Source organism: Balaenoptera physalus (genome assembly GCF_965194825.1).
Source record: "Balaenoptera physalus genome assembly, chromosome: 17".
In the NCBI taxonomy this organism is placed as follows: domain Eukaryota; kingdom Metazoa; phylum Chordata; class Mammalia; order Artiodactyla; family Balaenopteridae; genus Balaenoptera; species Balaenoptera physalus.
Genome location: NC_138895.1, coordinates 69,206,378 through 69,228,084, shown reverse-complemented (window position 1 = coordinate 69,228,084; position 21,707 = coordinate 69,206,378). Strand labels below are relative to the sequence as shown.

Below are 21,707 nucleotides of genomic sequence, written 5' to 3'. Positions count from 1 at the left end.
CACACCCTCTCCAGCCACTATGGAGAACAGTATGGAGGTTCCTCAAAAAACTAAAAACAGAACTACCATACGACCCAGCAATCCCACTACTGGGCATATACCCTGAGAAAACCATAATTCAAAAAGAGGCATGTACCACAATGTTCACTGCAGCTCTGTTTACAATAGCCAGGACATGGAAGCAACCTAAGTGTACATCGACAGATGAATGGATAAAGAAGATGTGGCACATATATACAACGGAATATTACTCAGCCATAAAAAGAAACGAAGTTGAGTTATTTGTAGTGAGGTGGATGGACCTAGAGACTGTCATACAGAGTGAAGTAAGTCAGAAAGAGAAAAACAAATACCGTATGCTAACACATATATATGGAATCTAAAAAAAAAAAGAAAAATGGTTCTGAAGAACCTAGGGGCAGGACAGGAATAAAGACGCAGACATAGAGAATGGACTTGAGGACACGAGGAGGGGGAAGGGTAAGCTGGGAGGAAGTGAGAGAGTGGCATGGACATATATACACTACCAAATGTCAAATAGATAGCTAGCGGGAAGCAGCCGCATAGCACAGGGAGATCAGCTCGGTGCTTTGTGTCCACCTAGAGGGGTGGGATAGGGAGGGTGGGAGGGAGACGCAAGAGGGAGGAGATATGGGGATATATGTATATGTATAGCTGATTCACTTTGTTATACAGCAGAAACTAACACACCATTGTAAAGCAATTATACTCCAATAAAGATGTTAAAAAAAAAAAGAAATAGAAAAGCATATAACACATAAACATACAAATTATTTCCAACTGTTTATGATTTTTTTTGGTCCTGTTTTCTTTCTAAAAGCCATCAAAGCTACTTCAAAATCAGGGTTTTCTGTGCTTTTCAATCTGTACTCCCTGCAGAGTAAGAAACCACCCTAGCCCTTCCAGTCTGATATGGTGTAGCAGAAATATCAGGAGGCAAGCAATTGGGAGACCCGGGGTTCAATCCCAACTTAGATGCATGGGGAAGGTGGTTTACCCTCTGACCGCAGAGGGGGAGACAGGACCAGATCTCTCTGAGGTGCCAATGTTCCAATGCTGTAGGATTCTGTAAGGCCAGGAATGCTGGGGAGAGCAGAAGAAACCTGCTAGCATGTCCAGGAAAGGAAAGTCAGTGATCCAATCACTTACTGGCTCAGGCCAGAAGCAAAACTGTCATCGTGGTTGCATTAGAACCTGAAACCAGTCACCAGAATCCGTCCTAGATCCCTCCAGGTAATAAGATGTTGGTGAAAAGGGAATTTAGAGGTCATGGGCTCCAGGCCAGCTGAGTACAAGTAGTTTGGATGAGGGATGTTACTTGCCCAAGGTCTGATCCTGAGTATTAAATTGCATCCCAAAGGCTTTTCCTTCAGCCTTTATTCCAAGCATGGCCTCTTGCAAGGGCCAGAGGCCTGGGGACGTGAGTAGGAAGGCTTCTTGGGCCAGGCCTTTCCTTCATGAACGGGCATACACTTAAACTTTTGACAGTCCCTGTAAGACACATATGTGGTTGTCTGAATTTGGGCCTACAACACACGTAGAATACCCTGAATTAATGTATTTTAAATATGAACCTGCAGTAAGCTTACAAGACGATTCTATAGCATTGTATTTTGGATGTCAAAAGAGTTAACTTGCTGGTTTAATTATTTTACAGATCTTCGATTTCTATAATCAGTTTTAATATTTTTTTCCATATTTTAACATGCCAGGAGTCTAAAAAATGTGGATGTGGCCCGAGTCTCTCTCGATCTCGGTGAGGACTGATCCCAGGGCAGAACCTGAACACCAGAACCTGGGGGAGGCCCCTTCAGTCGCTGAATGGAAATGGGGATGGGGAGAGTGCAGTAAAATGAATATGGACCACTTTGGTCTCTGCCAAGGCAACCCGCACTCCCCGTGTGCTTTCTAAGTGCCAGGAATGTGCCAACAGCTGGGCACAGAGATGGCCAGGCCCTGCCCATGAGGCAGTCATGGCCTAGCCAGCCAGCCAGACACTGAATGAGCTATAAAGTGATGTGACAAGTACTGCAACTGAGAGATGCAGAAAGTGCTGGGGCATGTGCAGGGAGAACATGCATTTGCCTGAGGGTGGACCAACAGGCAGATTATGCGTTGGGAGGTGTGGCACACGGAACAACGCCCCCTCCAAATATGCCACGCCCTAACCCCCAGTGCCTGTGAATATGTCACCTTACATGCCAAAGGGTCTTTGCAGATGTGATTAAGGTTGTTGCCATGGGGAGATTATCCTGGCCTATCCGGGTGGGCCCAGTGTAATCACAAAGGTCCTTAGAAGTGAAAGAGGGAGGCAGGAGGGTCAAAGTCAGAGCGATCCAGCTCGAGAAAGACTCAATTGGCACTGCTGGCTTGGAAGATGGAGGAAGGGGCTGTGAGCCAAGGAATACAGCCAGCTCTAGAGTCTGGAAAAGACAAGGAAATGAATTCTCCCTTAGAGCCTCCAGAAGACAGTCCTGCCAACGCCCTGCTTTTAGCCCAGTGAGACCCATTTCAGACTTCTCACCTCCAGAACTGGCAGATAACACATGTGTTGCTTTAAGCCACCAAGTTTGTGGTAGTTTGTCACCATAGCCCTAGAAAACTAAGGCAGGAGTAAAACCCAAGTAAGAGACAGGAGTCTTGGTGGACCAGTCCTGAATTGGTACCAACTGCCCTCTGGGAGCCTCTATTTCTCCCTCCAAAAAACAGGGGCACTGGGTAGATGGCCTCTGTCATCCCTTCCCTTTTTGACACTTGGTGTCTTGATGGATGAAGGGAGCATCCACTGTACCAGATGGCTGGCAACTGGTGGTGAGAGTTGACAGAATACAGCATGTCCCAGAGTGTGTTTGGTGGAATTTAAGTTCTATGGGCTGTGGATGAGGGTAAGTCAGAAAAGAGGGCTATTCACGCAGCAAATCATTACCGAGCACTTCCCAGGCACTGTTCTAGGCATGGGGGAGTCAGTGGTGAACCAGGACAGACAAGGTCCCTGCCCTCGTAGAATTCAGAGCAGAGGAGTGAGCGAACTAGTGAAGAAGCCCATTTCCACTGGTCATCAGACCACGGAGGAAATGAAACCTGGTGACGAGACAGAGTGGGACGAGGAGGCCTGCCACTCTCGCCCGGGTGGTCAGGGCTGGCCTCCCAGGGTCAAATGTGACTTGGTCCTACGTGACATGAGATGAGCTGGGCATTTGAAGAAAAGGGGAAAGAAGGATGAAAAAATACTGAGCTAAACAGAGTTAGAATTATATATGAAGGAGTCCCGAGCATTTGAACATATTGATTGGTCCATGTGTTCATTTGACACATTCTCTTATTGAACCAGGCAGTGTTCTGGGCACGAGGGATACAGTCCTGAACAAAACAGCCAAGCAAGAACGGGGGGAGCATCGTTAGTGCGGGGGAGACGGTCTACACAGAGGTAAACAGACAAGTGTAAAATGAGGATGTAAAAGGACTCTGAGGAACGGAGCAGGTAAGGGGGTGGAGGTCTGGGAAGACCTCTCGGAGCTGGTGCTCTCTGAGCGGAGTCCTAACACACAGGAGGAATCAGTGTGCGGCATTTCCCAGACTAACACGACAACGGAACCCTTTGTCACGGAGCGTCTTGCAGGACTCCTGCTCCTCGGACAGGCCTTGAGAAAGCCTGAAGCGTCAAGCTGGCATCTGCACATGCTCGCAGGACCGCAGTGGGCATGTCAGGATGGAGGCTGTGAATCTCATGAAAGCAAAGGAAGACATCTCACATAGAAGTCCCCCCTCCGAAGGCATATCAGAAAACGGGAGTGACTGGGAGGTCTCTGATGGACTTGTGGATTTAGAAATCCCTGCACTCTCTCCTGGGCGGCCCCAGCTTCCCCCTTGGTGCTGCTGGAGAGTAGCTGAGAGCCCAAGATTAGATGAGATGGCCTCTGCAGGCATGAGCAGGTGCTATTTTTCGCATGTCCCAGAAAATGGAAGAGAGGAACAGGAATCCTTTTCCTGGGATGTTGCGTCGTAAAGAACACGTATTTTTTGGGTTTTTTAATTGGAGTATATATAATAGATAACTTGTATTTGGTTTTTTTTTTTTTTATTAACACCTTTTAATTATTATTTATTTATTTATTTGGCTGTGTTGGGTCTTCATTTCTGTGCGAGGGCTTCCTATAGTTGCGGCAAGCGGGGGCCACTCTTCATCGCGGTGCGCGGGCCTCTCACTGTCGCGGCCTCTCTTGTTGCGGAGCACAGGCTCCAGACGCACAGGCTCAGCAGTTGTGGCTCACGGGCCTAGCTGCTCCGCGGCATGTGGGATCTTCCCGGACCAGGGCTCGAACCCGTGTCCCCTGCATTGGCAGGCAGATTCTCAACCACTGCGCCACCAGGGAAGCCCTGTATTTGTTTTTAAAGTGTATCTGGGTGACAATGATCAATGTTCCCATTTCCGGGGATCTTTACCCAAGTCCTCCTTCAGTCTTGATAAAGGAATACATTCTACACCCCAGGACCAGAAACAAGAACCGGAGGCCCAACCAGGGCACATCCTATCCTCATGGGAAATCCACGCCCAGAGAGAGAGACTAACATTCTCTGCAAGGAGTCCCAGGGAGTTGCCCTGAGAACGAACGCCGCCGTCCCTGCGATGTCCTTTCCTGTCTGGAGCAGGCCGTCTGGACTTTCTCACAGCTCAGATAAGTTGAGGCACATTATGTATTCAAATCCTACGGCAGGAAGCCTCCCTGCAGGGGCCATCCCTCCTGGGCTCTGTTCCTGATAAGCTGGGCTCCAGGGCTCAGCTCTCTGAGAGGCCACAGAACGCGGCCTGACCTGGCAGGTGGTGACGCCACTCATTTTCCACATTCTCTCGGCAAGAGGTCAACGCAGAGACTTGTGGGAGCAGCCTTCGCACGAGAGCTGACATCTTTTTCGAGCCCCTGCTTCCCGGGAGCAGTAAGCAGGGCATAGGACCGAGCACACGTGCGGTTCCGCTGCTGGGATGCTCTCCTTGGCCCTCGTCACCTTTCTACTCATCATCTTTTCATCTCAGCTCGGTGTCACTTCCTCTGGGAAGCTGTATAGATTGGATCAGACCCACCATTTTGGGTTCTTACGGCACATGCTGCCTCTATTATGAGCACCTGAGACGGCTTCAGGCCCCAGGTCTGGCACTGACTGCGCCTTGAACAAATCCCATCATCTCCCGGGGCCTCAGTTACTGAAGGAAGAGGGTTGATAAGATGCTCTCTGTGGTCCCTCCCAGTCCCAGCACCCTGGGATTTCCCTTCCCAAAAGAAGAGCCCTGAGCACAGCATGTACCTAGTCAGAGGTCTTGGCCGTGGGCCATGACCTTGGGAAAATCCCCTTCTCTGTCTTCCATTTACCCAGCATTAAAATGACAGAGTGAGTTGCCATGCTGGTTTGCAAACTTTTTAAGGCATGAAATCCTTTAAAAAAAAAAATGCAGGGCTTCCCCGGTGGCGCAGCGGTTGAGAATCTGCCTGCCAATGCAGGGGACACGGGTTCGAGCCCTGGTCTGGGAAGATCCCACATGCCGCGGAGCAACTGGGCCCGTGAGCCACAACTACTGAGCCTGCGCGTCTGGAGCCTGTGCTCCGCAACAAGAGAGGCCGCGATAGTGAGAGGCCCGTGCACCGTGATGAAGAGTGGCCCCCGCTTGCCACAACTAGAGAAAGCCCTCGCACAGAAACGAAGACCCAACACAGCCATAAATAAATAAATAAATAAACAAACCCAAAGTTAAAAAAAAAAATGCAATCTGATACCTAAAACAGGTAAACGTGGAGCCACTTTGCTTGAAACAGGAGCTAGGGTCTGGGAGGCCCTTTTTGTTTTGGCCTCTGAGGCACCTCCCCCAACAGCCCTCCTAAAGCGCAGCTTAAAAACCGCCACTCCCTTAGATGCTCCTTCCAAATCCAACCCGGAGTCAAGTTCCGATGTCCACCCACGCGCGCCTCACCTCTGCCCGGTGCCTGCCTTCTGTGGGGTCTGGAGACCTTCTTTTGAGGAGCATCCAAAAGACACAGAAGCTTCCCTGCTCCTCTTTAGTTTCTTGTTTTTGTTTCTTACATGCTTAACTACGAACATCACTCCATAGAGCACAGGAAGTGAGAATTACAAAGGTAGGAGAGGAGAAACCCACCACTTAACCCATTTCCAAATCACTGCTGTGGACGCAAAAGCCACAAGCGCTGAAATGAAGGACACAGGTGACTGTGGTCAGCTCTGCCTGTTTACAGAGGAATCACCAACACCCATGCAGGGGCTGCCAGGCCCCAACACCCTCCCGGGCACGTGTGTCCCATCACGGCGCCCAGCAGAGCTCCTGCAGTTCCTACCACAGAGTTCCTACCATGGATGGAGGGGAGGCCTGGCCGCTGGTCCCCAGGAGCACCACGGCAGAGCCAGAGACACAGACAAGGACCCTGCAGAACCGGCCCGCCAAACACCTCCCCGCCGTCACTATTCCCCAGGTGTGAGCGACTGGGTGGCTTTCTACAGCCCGGGCCGCACACTCCTTTACGTCTTTATTTCCTAATGCCTTCTAAATTCATCAGCCTCCCTGTGCTGAGCAAAACGTGCTGAGGTCTGTGGAGAAGGAGCAAGCGCCCTTGCTTCCTCGGTGTCCGAGAGACACAAAAACCCACCGAGAAATCCTCTGGGAGAAGGCTCAAGGGATGGGCCTTTGTGGGCACCTGGACATAGGTTTTGATTTGGAGGCCAGGACGGCTGACCTTTCAGAACCAGAGAGAAACCTTTTCTATTTTGGGGCAGCTGATTTTCATTATTATTTTTTAGAGGCTGTAAAGCTTCTCTAAAACCATCTCCTGGACGTAGGACTTCTCTTTGTTTTCCCCCAATGCTCACTTGGCTTATGAAAATGCATTAAATCAGTAGTCATTCTGCTACTCCCAAATGTGTCCCACTCTCAGCCCCATCGTCTGGCTGGTGGTGATTCTTTTTATCAATCCCAAGACAGCAGCTGAACCTCCTGCGCGATCTGGCATCTCCCCCTCCTCCCCACTCCCTGCCCCCCTGTCCTGCTCGGTCCTCTTGAATTTAAACTGTCAGCCCTGCAGTGACAGACACAGCAAGTTGGAAGGGGAGGGAGACAGTGCTATTTATAATCCAGCGGAGTTCACCCTCAGAACACGGCCATTTTTTTCCAGGCCACCTGCCAGAGCCCACATTCTCCAGGCTCCATATATGGGCCTCCCCACAGGCCCCTGTGGCCACAGCCTCACCTCTGAGGGGACCAAGGCAGCCAGGCGACTCAGGAAGGTAAGGCCGGATCTGTTTCTCCAGGGCCTGTGAGGCGGCCAAAGCCAGCCTGGCAGCCTGGCCACCCCGCTGCGGGGTGATCTGAGACAGGGGAGGAAAGAGTCAGGAACCCCGGGGTACCAGCCTGACCGAGCTTGGAGGGCAGCCGACTTTCCCCCCAAGGCTTGAATAAGAATGGGGAGGAAGAAACGTATTCTTGCTGTAAAACATTAGATCACCCCATAGTTTTGCCAAGTGGTTTTCAATTGTTTCCACTGCGATGTGACTGAGGTCCGTGGCGGCCTTGCCAGCCCCCAAGGGCTCCGAAAGCTGGATTTATGGACGCCCCTGGATAGGCAGATGGGAGGGGAAGGCTGGGGAGGGTGCGCAGGCCAAGGCAAGGGAGCGGGGCTTTGCCAAGCAGATCTTTTCTGCAGGCTCTCGGCTTTGATTAGCATATATTAAGGACACAGAAAGAGAAAGGCGTCTGGTTTCTCCTGGGCATTTGGACACAAACACCCAACTACCTTCTGGAAGCCAAGCGTGGAGGCAAACAGGAAGGGCCTGACCGGTTGAGTTGTCACTCTGGGCTCTTCTCTGTCCTTTCTGTGCCGATGTCCGTGGGACCAGGCTGGGGCCACAAACGGGTCGGGGTGGGGTGCCTACGGAGCAGGAGTCCCGGAAACCCTCCTCCAAGTTCCTGTAAGCAATTTTACTTCGACGTCTTGGAAAGCATCTCCAAACCTCCTCCAGAACTGTCTGTGGTGGACACAGCTGTGACAAATCAAGTTCAGGTCCTTCCTCTAAATAGCCTTCTGTGGTCATCTGGCTGTCTCTTCCTTAGGATGGAGAGCATCTGGTATTATGATGAATGGTTATTATTAATATTAATAATAACAGTTTGGCTTTACTGAGTGCTTACTCAATGCCAGGCATTTAACACGTAGCATCTCATTTAATCCTCATAAGGGTGTTACTTTGTCCGTGAGGAAACTGGGGAGCAGAGAGGTTAAGCCGTGTGTCTACCCCGAGTCTATCCAGCTCCTGACCCCCAGTCTCTCCGCTGTAGGTACTGGGTCCTATCACTCTTGCCTGCCGCCTCCTTTGTTACATTTTTATCCTTGCAGGTGGAGGCCATGCCTTAAACTCCTTGTCTTCTCTTCTTCCTTGAGCAGCCAGAACAAAGTAGACCTGCAGAAAATCTTCACTCATGTGGCAGTCCTTCGGCTGAGGCACCCTTTACTTGCCAGCTCTTTACAGCCTGGGATGGATTCCTGATTCTCTTTTGACTCCGTGGCCTCCGAAACCAGCCCCGAGGGGCCGTGATCCTGTATCTGTGGAGGTCCCAGGCATCCCTACCGTTCCTCGTTCGCCTGTGACAAATATGGGACTGGCACTTCAGCAGAGGAAAAGCAGCAGCAGGAGTTGATCAATTCCTAAGCAACGAAGATCCTGTTTTCATGCAAACGTCCTCGGCATTAAAACAAAAACAAATTCTTCCCAGGGTGCGTCCTGGATGCCAAGTCTTCTTGCGAGACACATTTTGAAGCAAGGTTTTGCGCCTGCGCTAGAGACTGACGGGGGCTGGGAGGAGAGCTGCGTGCCAAGTGTCGTCTTGATATGCTCTCATTTTAAACTCACAGCCACCCCACGAGCTAGCCACAGTCGGCTCTCGGCTTGACAGATAAGGAAACAGGCAGAGAGAAATGAGGGAACGGGTCCAGTGTCTATCAGCTGGCGATGGCAGCCAGGGCACATGACCAGATCTGATTGAAGCTGTATTGTTTTGGACACAGACACAGGTATCCACTGCGACTGTATTCACCTTACAGAGATGAGGGGGATGACCATGAATGTTTCAGATGACTACAGGCAAAATCTTTTTTTCCCCATAGTGTACTTTTCCCATCACGTAAATAAAAAGGGTGCTTCTCCCCTCAAATAAAAAGAAAGAAGGATGCTGCCTGGGTACCACTCCTCTTCTTACAATAAACTAGTCCTGGGTGTGAATCTGGATGAAATGTTAGAACTGACTAAATGCTGTTGAGTCTGTGATGCCTACAAAGTGCTCAGGAGTGTCCCTGACGACTTGGCTCTGGCCACGGTCTCGGTTTCCTTGCCTCTGAGGCCGACAGCAGAGAAAGAGAGGGTGACTATAAGTGAGGTCACAAAGCAATGCAGGGTCTATATATAGGTGGAACGGCAACAAGTGCCCTTGAGTTCTGAAGAGGTGGGGATCACAGAGGTCTTCCTGGAGGAGGGATTTATTCCAACTCAGGAATAAATCCCTCCTAAAGGAGCTGAGTGCCCACCAACACTGGCACTACTGGAACACTGCCAGGGTCACTGGGCTCGCCCAACAGTTACAGGCAGTGCCCACAGGGCATCTAGCCTCCAGCTGGCTCCAGCAGCTTTGTCCCTTAGCATCCTGTGAGTTCAAAGGCAACACACATTGACGGGTTAGGGACAGCCCACGCGAGTCACTTTTGGCAAATGACCATTAATACCAGGATTGCGGCACTTTAGTGCTGCATGATCACTGGGTGCCACCCGCTTCCTGCTGATGCCTTGCCCAAGGCTCATGGTCCAGCCAAGACTCCAGCTCAAACCTCTTTCCTCCTGCCGCTGAAGCCCTCTGCTTAGCCCCCTTTTTCTCACACTGAGGAGGTGATCACTTCTGCATGTGCCCAGAAGCAGCCAGTGAGCCCGGGATTGGGAGACACAGACAGCAGCCTTCTCAGGGTAACCTGAAAGCGAATCCACGGCAGGGAGGAGCTTCTTTTCGGAGCATCTCTCTTCCTAGCATTACCGCAGCAACCGGGACTGAGCAGGCAAAGGTCTGGTGCTGGGAACAGTGAGTAGGCAAGTCTGGCTGGAGAAAAGGGCCCATAAAGAGGCTTTGTGGAAGTTAAAAGTGACAAGAACCAGCTGAGTGGAAAGAGCATGGACTTTGTGTACAAGAGACCTGGGCTGGCATCCAACGCTGTCACTGTGTCAGGGGTTGAGAGTGCTCCCCACTATACATGCTCTCCTTTCCCTCCCAGGCAGCAGCTAGACTACATCTCCCAGCATTCCTTGCAGTGACAGGTGGTCATGTGACAGCTTTCCGACCAATGGAATTTGAGTGGAGGTGATGCGGGCCAACTCCAGGCCTGGCCCCTAAAAACCTCCCACTTGTGGTTCTCTTTTCTCCATCTCCCAACTGAATGGAGAGAGCCTCCAGGACTAGAGGGAGACAGCCACAAGAGGGAAGGAGCCTGGGTCCCTGAATCACTGTGTGGAACACTGCCTGCCAGACATACACACCGAACTGTGGTGTGAGCAGGAAATAGGCTCCTAAGCTGTTAAGCTATTAAAATTTGGGGGTTGTTACAGCTGTTAGTTCAACCTGACTAATATAATATAGGCTTTTACTTGCCATGTGACTTTGGATGAGTTTCTTAACCTCCTTAAGCTTAGATTTCCTCATCTGTAAAATGAGAATTAAAAAAAGAAAAACCTTCCAGAGAATGACCAGGCTAGCATTTGTAAAGTTTCCACAGCAAAGGCTGCATCGTAAATTTGGGAGCCCTAGGCACTTTTGCATTTGTGGGTCCCTTCCTGCATTAAAAAAACCTCAAAACAAAACCCGTAAAAAATTAGGTTTTAATATTATGTTGGTATAAAGACAAATATATTCCAGGTTGGATTAATCATTATGTTTACTATTGTTTAGGATTTTAATATTTGATTTTATATTCATTATTACTATATTCATTTTTTCTTCTAATTTTAAGAGAAATTAAAATGAAATGTTTTCTGGGGCCCTAAAAGTATTGTGGGCCCCAGGCACTGTGCTTATTGTACCTAATGAAGAAATCGATCCTTCTTACTACAGAGCCTGGCCCCTGATGCACACAATAAATGATAACTACTATGGGTATTTAAAAAATAATAATAGGAAGATGGACACACGAACGGCCACAGATGGTTCTGAAACCCCTTTCACACTCCTCATTTCCTCCAGTGCTCACATCCATTGTATGAGATGGTTTCATCTATATTTTCCAATGAAGAAAAGCGAGGCTCAAGGAGGTCAAGTGCTATGCTCCAGAGGGGTAAGAACATCTACCACTCAGCACTTTCTGCCTGCTGCCTCATGCCAAGCACAATGCTAGACACCTGTCTTACTTGATCACTTTTAATTTTCACAACCTGTCACGAGATGGGGCTTCTTTCTTATCCCCATTTCACAACTGAGAAAAAGAAATCAATACTGAGGACAAGTGGCTGGGTTGAGAACTGAAACCACTTCTGGTGCCAAATCTAATGCTTGTTCTACCAGGCCACCTTTCCGTCTCTCGAGAGCTATGCCCTGAGCATTGATAAGTGGCCGTGTCTGAGGAGGGTGTCAGCCACTGCAGTACCTCCTTTCACGGAGCAGAGAAGGACCTGCTCAGGGCTGACATCCAAACACAACGTGCTAAGGTTACACTTGAGCTTTCTCATTCTCTACCTAAATGTACTCCTTCGAAGGTCTAATTATAGTGACTTTTATTTTCTTGTAAATAATCACATCTGTCATGACTGATTTCACTGATCCAAGGCTCCAAGTTGGCAGTCTTGGAGGCCTGAGCCAATGCGTCAATTAGGCCAAGTAGGCTGTAAACAAAAGTTGCCCGAAATGGCAGAGAGAAAAAAAAATTAGTCGCAGGCATATAGATGGTGGGGACCAATATGTGCTTTTCCACAACAGTTATATCAACACAAACTCCTAAATGTGGCTCATGGTGTCAATCTCTCGGCAACCGAAGTTAGTAAAACCGGCACAGCCAGCCAGATCCCAGAGGATGAAAACAATCTTTTTAGTGGAGACTCAGTCCTAGAAACTGGTTTTTCTAATATCTTTCGAGTCTAAGGTGATGCCCCCAGGAATTTGCCATGGCTCTTTACGCTTGTTTTCAGGAAGAAAGACAGGATGCAGGGCTCCCTCCTGTGAAGGGCTCCCATAGTCTTAAGGGCTGCGTTTTGAGTGCGGCTGTTCAGCCAGCATTGAGTCATAGATCAAACGTCGTCTCCGGACTTGGGTACAAGTCTCTTTCCACCTGCCTTATCAGTACTGTGACGAAGCGAATCATTTCACCTTCCCCAATTCATCTCGGCTTCCTTAGCTATAAAATGGTGACAGCCTACAACCCTCGTGAGGCTGAATGATATAATGACCGTGTGTGACAGCCTGTTGGATAAGTGCTAGTCATAACCATCACAATTAACAGATCAGCACATACTGCGTTCCATTTTCAATCCGTGGGGATGGTTTCTTTCTCTCCTCAAATAACTCTACATAGAAACAGTCATGCTTCAAGTCATCGAAGGATGGGAGCCATGATGTACTTGGGACTCCTTTCATGGGGAGGTGTTTGAAAGTCATCTTGCTAATTAAGCTCTGAAAGTCCCTGTGTCTGATGGGAAGCTTCGAGAAAGGAGTGTCTTCCAGGTAAGAACGTGGGGAAATGGAAGGCAGCTCTCGCCTACTCCCCAACCTGCTCACAGGAAATTGACATATGCTTTTGGTGACCCCTGTTCTGCGGCTGGTGGGACCTCCTTTGGGTCTGGCTGATCTGTGTGAGCACCGGGGTTAAGAGCGCAGACTCTGAAGTCAGGCTGCCTGAGCTTTGAGTCCAACTCAACTCTTCACTCACGGTGGGACCTTGGGCAAGTTATCTCATCTTTCTGCGCTTCAATTTCCTCACCTATAAAATGAAGATAATGACAGTACCTAGCCCTGAGGGTGGTGGTAAGGAATAAAGAAACGAACACCTGTCAACAGATTATAACAGGCCAGGTACCCAGGAAGCAATCAGTACCTGTCAATGGTTATATTACAGTCAATGACCCTCTTTCCCTCATTCAGCATTTATTAACATGTGTGTTTAAGTTAGCCATCTTCAGATTTCCACCTCAAACCCCTTACTAAGAAGGAAATTCTGAGTATAGTCTAAATTGTACTCAGATTCTGATTCAGTCAAAATATTGAATCACTATGTTATACATCTGAAATATAATATAATATTGTAAATCAACTATACTTCAATTAAAAGAAAGAAGGGAATTCTGTAGTCCCCATAGAAAATCTAAGAGCTCCATGATCTAGAACTGAATCGTCAAAGAGAGGCCCAGAGCCACCTCCTTCAAAGGAATTCCTTTCTGGGGCAGAGATGTGGGAGAAGGAGTTCCAGGCTGAGAATCAGGGGACCCAAGTCCTAGTAAATGTCATTTTCCCACTCTGTGGCCTTGGGCCAGTCACTCCCCCTCTCTTGAGTGTGAATTTTCTCAGTTGTAAAATAAAGAGGGCTTTCGGCTACGACTCTCAGGTTTTCTTCTGTAAAAAGGGATAATAGGAAGAACTATCATACATGTGCTATGACGTGCGACCCAAATAAAGCATCACATACTAAAATGGGTGAGGGCCTGACCATGGCCCACAGGCTCTAGGCCATCTGGCTCCTGTCACTCATGGGCCATCTCTCTCCCTCTCACCCATTCTGCTGCACACATTGGTCTCCTTGTTTTGCTCTCGTCCCTCAGCACTACTGCCTTAGGGTCTTTGCCCCAGCTTTGCCCCCCACCTAGGGTGCTTTTTCCCCACATAGCCCTATGGCTCACTCCCCTACTTCCTTCAAGTCCTGAATTATTATTTTTTCCATTGCAACTATCACTTTCGAGCATAGTACGTGATTTCCTGACCTGTTACGATTATTGCTTACTCTCGGTCTCGCCCCAGACTGGGAATGTAAGGAATCTCTGTTTGGTTCCTCAAGAGCCAGGAAGACCGCCTGGTACATAATAGGTGATCAATAAATATTTGAGGATTCACTGAGTGAATGAATGGAGAGCACTTTGTACACTAAGAAGGGGCTTGTTTCTGGCAGCCTTCCTAAATGTGAAGGGGGCATTCTCACTCCTCACCTGTCTTCTTTCCCTTAATTACCCAGACACCTGGACCTGTTTCCATCCCCCTCCTCCCTCCCAGCCTGGAAGTGGAGTAAAGCACCTGTTGGCAGGTAACTGTCACTGGTCTATTTCTCGACTTGGTGAAGTTAATCTGTAAACATCTCTGCCTGTTCTGTCTCCCCCTGATCAGAGAGCAGCAATGGCCTGAGTGTGCATCTTTGCAGACTCGCAGTTTCACTGATGGACACTTTATGGTGTGGGGTGCAGGGCAGGGAGCGTTAGAAAGACCTTCTAGCCAGCGACCTAGGTAAGTCATGCCCTCTAGTCTGGTTCTGTAAGGAACAGAGGGGATATATATTTTGATCACAGCTGTCTGACTCTGTCTCTCTCGATTGGTCTTGAACCTGGCTAGGTAACATGGTTGTGTCATTTACTGACCCCTAAAACTCCAACACCAAACATTCTGGATTTTAGCAAGTGAAGCCTTACATTCCCTGGTTCCAGATTGTCTACAGTTCTTGCCATTCTCCTCTGACATATTAATTTGTGGATGTCCCACTTTACATACAACACTGCAAACTGGGCACAATTCTGCAGTGAGGTTTGTGACCCAGGGGAGAGGGGCTGTGACCTGCTTGCGCATTCCAGACACCATTCTGCTATCAATGCTGTGGAAAGATATCTCTATATCCCTCCTCCCAACCACTGGTCTCTCCTAGACCTGCAGTCCTTGGACACTTTCCCACCCAGGATCTGTGATGCCTCAGGGCTCCACCCACTGCTCCCATGGGACGTGACGCTGTTCTGTAAGTTGCTAGATTAGGCTCCTTCCTCTTGTCCCCTGAGATCTTCTAGGATACTGTCTCTATCACCCGACAAGTTCACTATCGCTACCAGCTTCATGTTATCCCTGACCACAGAGAAATGATAGTGACCGCTGCCTGAATGCTTGCAAGGGCTCAGGCATGGGGCCCAGCACCCTCCCTACTTCGTCCTGTTTAATCCTCAAAACAAGCCAACGAGGCAGGCGTTACTATCTCCCATTTTACAGATGAGGAAACTGAGGTTTTTCGAGGTGAAGTGTCTTTATGTGTCATTGTAGCTTGTAAGCAGTGGTGTGAATTCCAAAGCCTAGACTGGATGGCTTCTAGGGCTAGCATTTAGGTCTCCATTTAAGCCACAGAAAAACATGTGGACAGAACGGGGGTGAGCCAGAGACCCCAGGCCCACCCCCAGGACCCTAAGTCCAGACGATTTCACTCAGGTCCGTCGGCATCCTTTGGGGTGGCCGTTTAACCTGCAAACTTATCCAAAAGGATCATCCAACATTTCTCCATCATGTTCCCAAGGAGCTCAAGAGTGGTGTTCTCAAACACCTTAATGACAACCAGGGATGCCTGATTTGTGGCTTTTTCCTCACCTACTGGCTGAAAAGCCATGAAAAAAACCTGAAGTTAATCTGGCTCCACCTGATCTGGGCGAATCCACGCTGGATTCCAATGAGCACCATTCTGCCCTCTCTAAGCCCCGGCAAAACAGCCTTGGAAACAGCCCAGGAACCAAGAGATTTAAGGCAGTTAAGATCATCACTAGCTGAGTCCAGGTACAAGGTTAGACCTGGAGTAAGGCATTGCTTACCCACCAGCCAGTCAATGGCAGGGAGGTGAGAATGGCATCGGACAAGGAAGCAAAACAATTCATTTGGCAAGAAGAGGTCTGTCTCAAGGCTCCCGGTTCCCCTTTCCCACTGTAATTCTGGAGCTCTGGGCTGCACTCGGCTGAAACAGCAACCCCTGCCGACTCCCTTCCTGAAGCATCCAGGCAATAGTGACAGCAAATCGTCAGGGTACACAGACATCAACAGCCTGCATTTATTAAGCTCTTACTATTTGCCAAGCATTGTGCACAGTGCTGATTTACATGATCCCTTAAAATGCTTTAAAAATATTTTTAGCAAAGAAATACATGCTTATGGTCAAGAAATCAAATACTACAGAGGTTTATAATGAAAATCACCAGCTTATAATAAAAACTAGCCATCCCCCCCCAAAAAAACACTCCCCAAAGGCAACTCTTTGTTTTCTAGTTCGTTTGGTGATGACTTCTCTAAGTATAGGATTTCTCTTAACCTTCAAAAAGATTGGATGATGTAGATAGAATTATTACCTCTCTTTACAGATGATGAAAGGGTGGCAGAGTGTACCCTCAGGTCACACAGCTGGAAAGTGATGGAGCCAGGATTCAAACGCACGTCTGCCTTACTCCAGGGCCTGCTATGAAACTTTAGGCTCTGTGGCTGACAGATCTGGAGCCTAGTAAAGGATGTGGCTCAGGTCACTCGGGCCCAGGATGGCTCCTGAGGTCACCTGTTGCCTAAAATCACTCGCAGAGGCTATAACTAAATGACATCATGGGATTACACAGAGGTGAGCTTTCTCTTCTCCTGGGAGGTCTGTTTTCAATTCTTCTTTCTGGTCTCTTTGGGTTTCTCCTCCTGCAGCCACTTCAGGCATCTCTGCCCTTTCCGTTATGATACATCGGCCAACATGACCTCAGAGGGCGAGTCTCTGGGACCCTTATATTCCTCTCTAGGAACTTCACATCTTCCTGTCTCTCATCCTAGAAGATGGTACTTAGAGCGTTTATCACCATCTCCACTGGGATGCTGCAAGAAAGACGAGCCCCTTCCAGATTCAGGTTTTATGAAGAAATGGTTTTCCTTTGTTTCGTGCATTTGCAGGGCAAAATGTGACCACATGGACAGGCTTTGTTGATAACTACTGGTTAGGAGCACCAACCCAGACTAGTCAGGTTTCAATCTTAGTAAGGGCACTCGCTCACTAGCTTTGGTAACCTGGCAAGTTATTCCCTTCTCTGTAACTGATTATTCAACTGTAAAACCAGAAGGCGTGTGGTGAGAATTATGGATTATGAACGATGATGACGGGGCTAACAGATGAGAGCTTTGAACTCTGCTGATCAGAACCAGGGCTCCAGACATGTTATTATTATTTATCAGTACTGTTTTCGTTGTTGCCTAGCCCCTTGCAGTTTACCTGAGGTGTCCGTATACGTCGTATGTGGTCCTCATATCTAAGAGGAGTCAGGGCAGAAATGACTGTGTCTTTTAAAAGTACTTAAAGGTATAACTATTAGTCCCATTTTACAGATGAGCAAGTAAATGGAAAACAAGGTGAGTGACCTGCCCAAGGGGACAGGCTGGTTCAGAGTCAGGAGCAGTCATGAAGACCCATTTGAACTCTCTTGCTAACAGGGCTGGGTGCCTTTGGATAAATCACTGTACCTCTCTAAGCCTCGTTTGAACAATAAGAGGGCTGAAGTCAAGGCCTCAGTTCCACCACTCTCTAACAGAGACGCGACTAGCACTGCAGTTGAAAGAAGGTCTCCCGAGTCAGACTCTGGACTTGAATTAGGGGTTTTCCACTTACCACCTGGATGACCTTGGGCAAATTACTTAGTCTCCCTGGGCCTCAGTTCCCTCATCTGCAAAATGGGGCTAATAACAGAACCCACCCTAGAAGATAGCTATGGGAACTGAATGAGTAAACTCGTGTAACATCTCAGGACAAGACCTGGCCCATGAAAGCACACAGTGAACGTCAGCTGTTATTCCTGAGCCTTAGGTGGTCATCCCGGCCTCCTATACCCTGTCAGCCCTATGCCCTGTGTATCAGCACCACAACCTCCCTCCTGACCACGTGGAGCCCACTGGGCAGGGCATCACCTGTGGTTTCCAGGTTGGGTGGTCTCAGGCAGAAGTGTTAAACTCTCAACTTAAATTCAAAGGCCATCTCCAAGTGCTTAACGTTTCAACCTGAATGGAAAAACCTACTTTTCTATTTCTGCCTGTAACACTGATGGTAGTGGTAGTGTTTTGCTTTCCTTCTCATATAGTCTGGAAATCCTGAAAAAATGTCAAAAAGAATTCACTGAGTCAAGTATGCGATAGTATTTAAACTCTTAGGGGTGAACCATTTCCTACATTACCAGAAGCATAAAGGGATGATCTTTTCAATTACATTACTCAATAAATATGCTATTCAGGGCCTGATTGATGTTGCTATCATTTGTAGTTAACAGGACAGTGGTTCGTTCGTTCCACTGGAAAATATCTGAGCCCACCCTGGAGCCAGGCATGGCCCCATGCTTTGATGATCCAATGACAATAATAGTAGCAGCAGTAGCAAACGCACTACCACTTACCAATCGCCTATTGTGTTGGATGCCCTCCCTTTGCTCTGCAGATCCACTCTCCACCCTTCTCCACTCTGCTCTGCAGATCCACTCTCCACCCTTCTCCACTCTGCTCTGCAGATCCACTCTCCACCCTTCTCCACTCTGCTCTGCAGATCCACTCTCCACCCTTCTCCACTCTGCTCTGCGACTCCCGTGGACTGTTTCAGCGGAGGTCCTCACCCTCTACATCCAGGTGAGTTCTACCACTGAGAGGAACCAGCGTGAGATCAGAGGGTCAAAGGAGAGTGAGGTCCCACCACCACTCTGGGACCCAGAAAAAAAAAAATGAATCTGTGCCTCATCTTTCCCATCTGCCAAATGGGTCAAATAGTAATACTTACCCCGTAAATATGGCTTAAATGAATTAATGGGTTTAGAACAGTGCTGGCCGTAGTCGGCACACAGTAAATGTTAGTTCTTACTCCTTATTATCTCATGGGGCAGCTACTCTGCTCCAGCTACCCCTCTCTTGAGTCCCAGTGGCCTCTTGCCCCTTCAGGTATAGGGGAGACAAGGTCTTCAGCTGTTGCTAGCCCGGGGCTTCCGCACGTCTTGTTGGCTCTGTTTAACCCTGCCCACCCCACTGTCAGTAGTCCATTCATTAGCTCCCCTTACCTCCTCATTACCTGCTGGGACCCTAACTCAGACACCTGTACATACTGTGTTCTAGGCAGTTTTCATGAACTTTCTCTAATGCTTTACAACCCCCCTGTGAAAGAAGCATTATTGTGCCCATTTCTAAAGATAGGAAAACTGAGGCTTAATGTCCAACCCAAGCCCCACAGTTAGGAAGTAGTTAAGCTGAGTTTCAACTTCAGGCTTAGCTTTCATACCCAGGCCCGGCTTTAATGCCCAGTGAAAATGACACAGGCATCCCCGACATCCCCCAAGCTTACAGACAAGAGGTGATGACAATCTTGCAGAGATGACGACTCTGATAGGAATAAGAACAGTGAACCTGACAAAAAAACCAAGGGCATCCGGGATCGGAGTGTTAGTCAGAGATGGCTTCCCAGAGGAGGTGCTATTAACCTGACTCATAAAGAGGGGGAGTTACTCTGGAGGGAGAAGAACTGGAAGGTGTAAAGGTCCAGAGGGAGGAGAGTCAGAGAGAAGGAGCTTCATCAGGAGCTGCAAGTAGTTCAAAAGTCCTGGAGCAGCGAACTCGAGGGGGAGGTAATGACAGGAGAGGGGTTTGGGTCCTGATGGTGAAGAAGCATGGATGCTGAGCTGAGACGCTGGGGCTCAGACGTTGTGGTGCTGATGCTTGAACGGGAGGTGCTCTGGTCATCTGTCCATGATGGCCAGCTCGGTCAGGACAGAACGTCTTTCTATTTCAAACCTATCATGGAGCTCTGCATACAGTTGGTGGCTCAATAAATGAGACTGAAAACTAACAGAGCGAATTCGAGGGCAGAGCTGTTCCTCTGAGTCTGAACAGGCGCGACCCATGCCCAGCTCACATCCCCCTGCCCTTCCCGCTCCAGCGCACAGCGGCCTCGCTTCCAACTGCCGACACCTGGGTCTTCTCGCTTGGGGGCTCTCCCTGGTTTCAGGCCCACTTTGCTTCCTGGGCGGCAGGCTGGAAGCACAGGAGAATCCGGCCCCTCAGGGAGCAGCCCACAGCCGTGGCTGATGGAAGCTGGTGAGAAAGTGCCATACCTGTCTCAGCCAACAGGTGGCCAGAGGTCCCCGTGGGATTAAGTCCCAGTTGCCCACTGTGATAACTTCCTTGAAAATGCTCCATGTCTTGCTACCTTCTCATCCCCGTCTCACTTCCTGGCTCACCCACCAGAGTTTCCTTCACTTCTCAGATAAACGACGTGCGCTTGGATCTTTGTCTTGGGGTCTGCTTCTGGGCAACCCAGACTAAGACAGTCTGACTCTTGGTTTCACAGAATGAAAGAGCACAGAATAAAGGGTCTTCAGGGGTAAGCTTTCAGGGGCAGAAAACACAGACTCAATTGCTGGTTAATGGCAGAAGTGGGATTGATCTTACGTGCCGGTTGTGTGCACAAGCGAATCCAGGATCCTGTGTTCTAGCCTCAGCTCTGGATGCAGCGTCGTATGCTGGAAAGAACGTGGGCTTTTGAGAGAGGCAGACCTGGGTTTGAGTCCAGGTTGGGCCACACATAGGCAGGTGACCCCTATTGGAAGTTGTGTAGCACCTCAGTTTGCTCAGCTGGGAAATGGGGGCCACACCTACACTGCACGGTTGTGATGATATTCAAGTGTGAAAATGTAAGTAAAACACTTCATGGAGAGAAACTAGGTGCCTTTCTAGTGTCTTTTAAGGAACTGCTTATTCTGTGTTCTAATTGCTGTCCACAGACCTCCAGTCTAGCGATGATCTCATGATACGGGCAACCCTGTGTCTTTGCATATTTGTGCCTCCCAGGGGACTGGAGGCGCCTAAAAGATGGGGGTCACGTTGTACTCAACTTTGCATCCCCTGCATTTAGCACCTCACCTGGCACAGAGCAAGCACTTCGTGAATGTTTGTTGAATGAATGATAGAAATGAAAGAATCCCTACCAAAACCGTCCACCGCTGACGATGGGTTTTCTGAGCATTTGTTCATTTGTGCATCTCAGTTCTGAGTCCCACTATGCACCAGACGCCCTTCTAACAACACAACTGTGGCCTCCCTCAGGCGGCAGCCCACCCTCCGGTGGGGAGAGAGCAGTGATCCTCAAGCCAGGCTGCCCAGCAGACGAATCTGGGAAGCTTTTAAAATGAGCATGTCCCTATACTCCAGAGATTCTAACTGAATTATTTGGGGGTGGGGCTGGGCAGTGGGATTTAAAGAAAACTTCTCAGGTGAATATACTGTGCTGCTGGGCTGTGCACCAGAGGGATCAAGTGAAAAAAAAGTAAGATCCTTTCAGAGAGTGAAGAAGGCCGAGATGAAAATAAAACAGAGGATGTGATTTAGCCAGTGGTTCTCAGTAGAGGGGGAGGGAAGGATGGGACAATTCTGCCCCCATGGAGACATCTGGCAACATCTGGAGATGTTTTTGGAGGCAACTGGAGGGAAGGCGCTACTGGCATCTGGTGGGTCGAGGCCAGGGACGTTGCTTGGCACCCTGTGATGCACAGGGCAGCCCCGCACGACAGAGACTCAGCCGTCCCCAAGTGTCAACAGTGGTGAGATGGAGAAATCCTGGTCTGGAGGGACGGGGAGCCGGGACCACTCCAGGGAAGGCCTCCCCGTGGAGGTGACAGGAGGGCTG

The 21,707-nt window shown here is 49.1% G+C and overlaps 1 protein-coding gene and 1 long non-coding RNA gene across 5 annotated transcripts in view; one reads left to right on the top strand and one right to left on the bottom strand.

The window, feature by feature from the left end:
* Positions 1–21,707, bottom strand: part of ZHX2 (zinc fingers and homeoboxes 2) — a 186,133-nt gene that overhangs the window by 131,763 nt on the left and 32,663 nt on the right. The window contains exon 1 of one of the 4 annotated variants that reach the window (XM_082433179.1): positions 7,812–8,402. The exons of the other annotated variants lie outside the window; for them this stretch is intronic. The gene's annotated coding sequence lies outside the window, so the exon portion shown is untranslated. Of the gene's footprint in view, positions 1–7,811; positions 8,403–21,707 lie in introns of those variants that run through there. 4 annotated transcript variants of the gene reach the window in all.
* On the top strand, positions 4,084–9,247 carry LOC309646688. The gene is made up of 2 exons (XR_014255516.1): positions 4,084–7,305; positions 8,460–9,247. It is a non-coding gene; the product is annotated as an uncharacterized lncRNA (long non-coding RNA).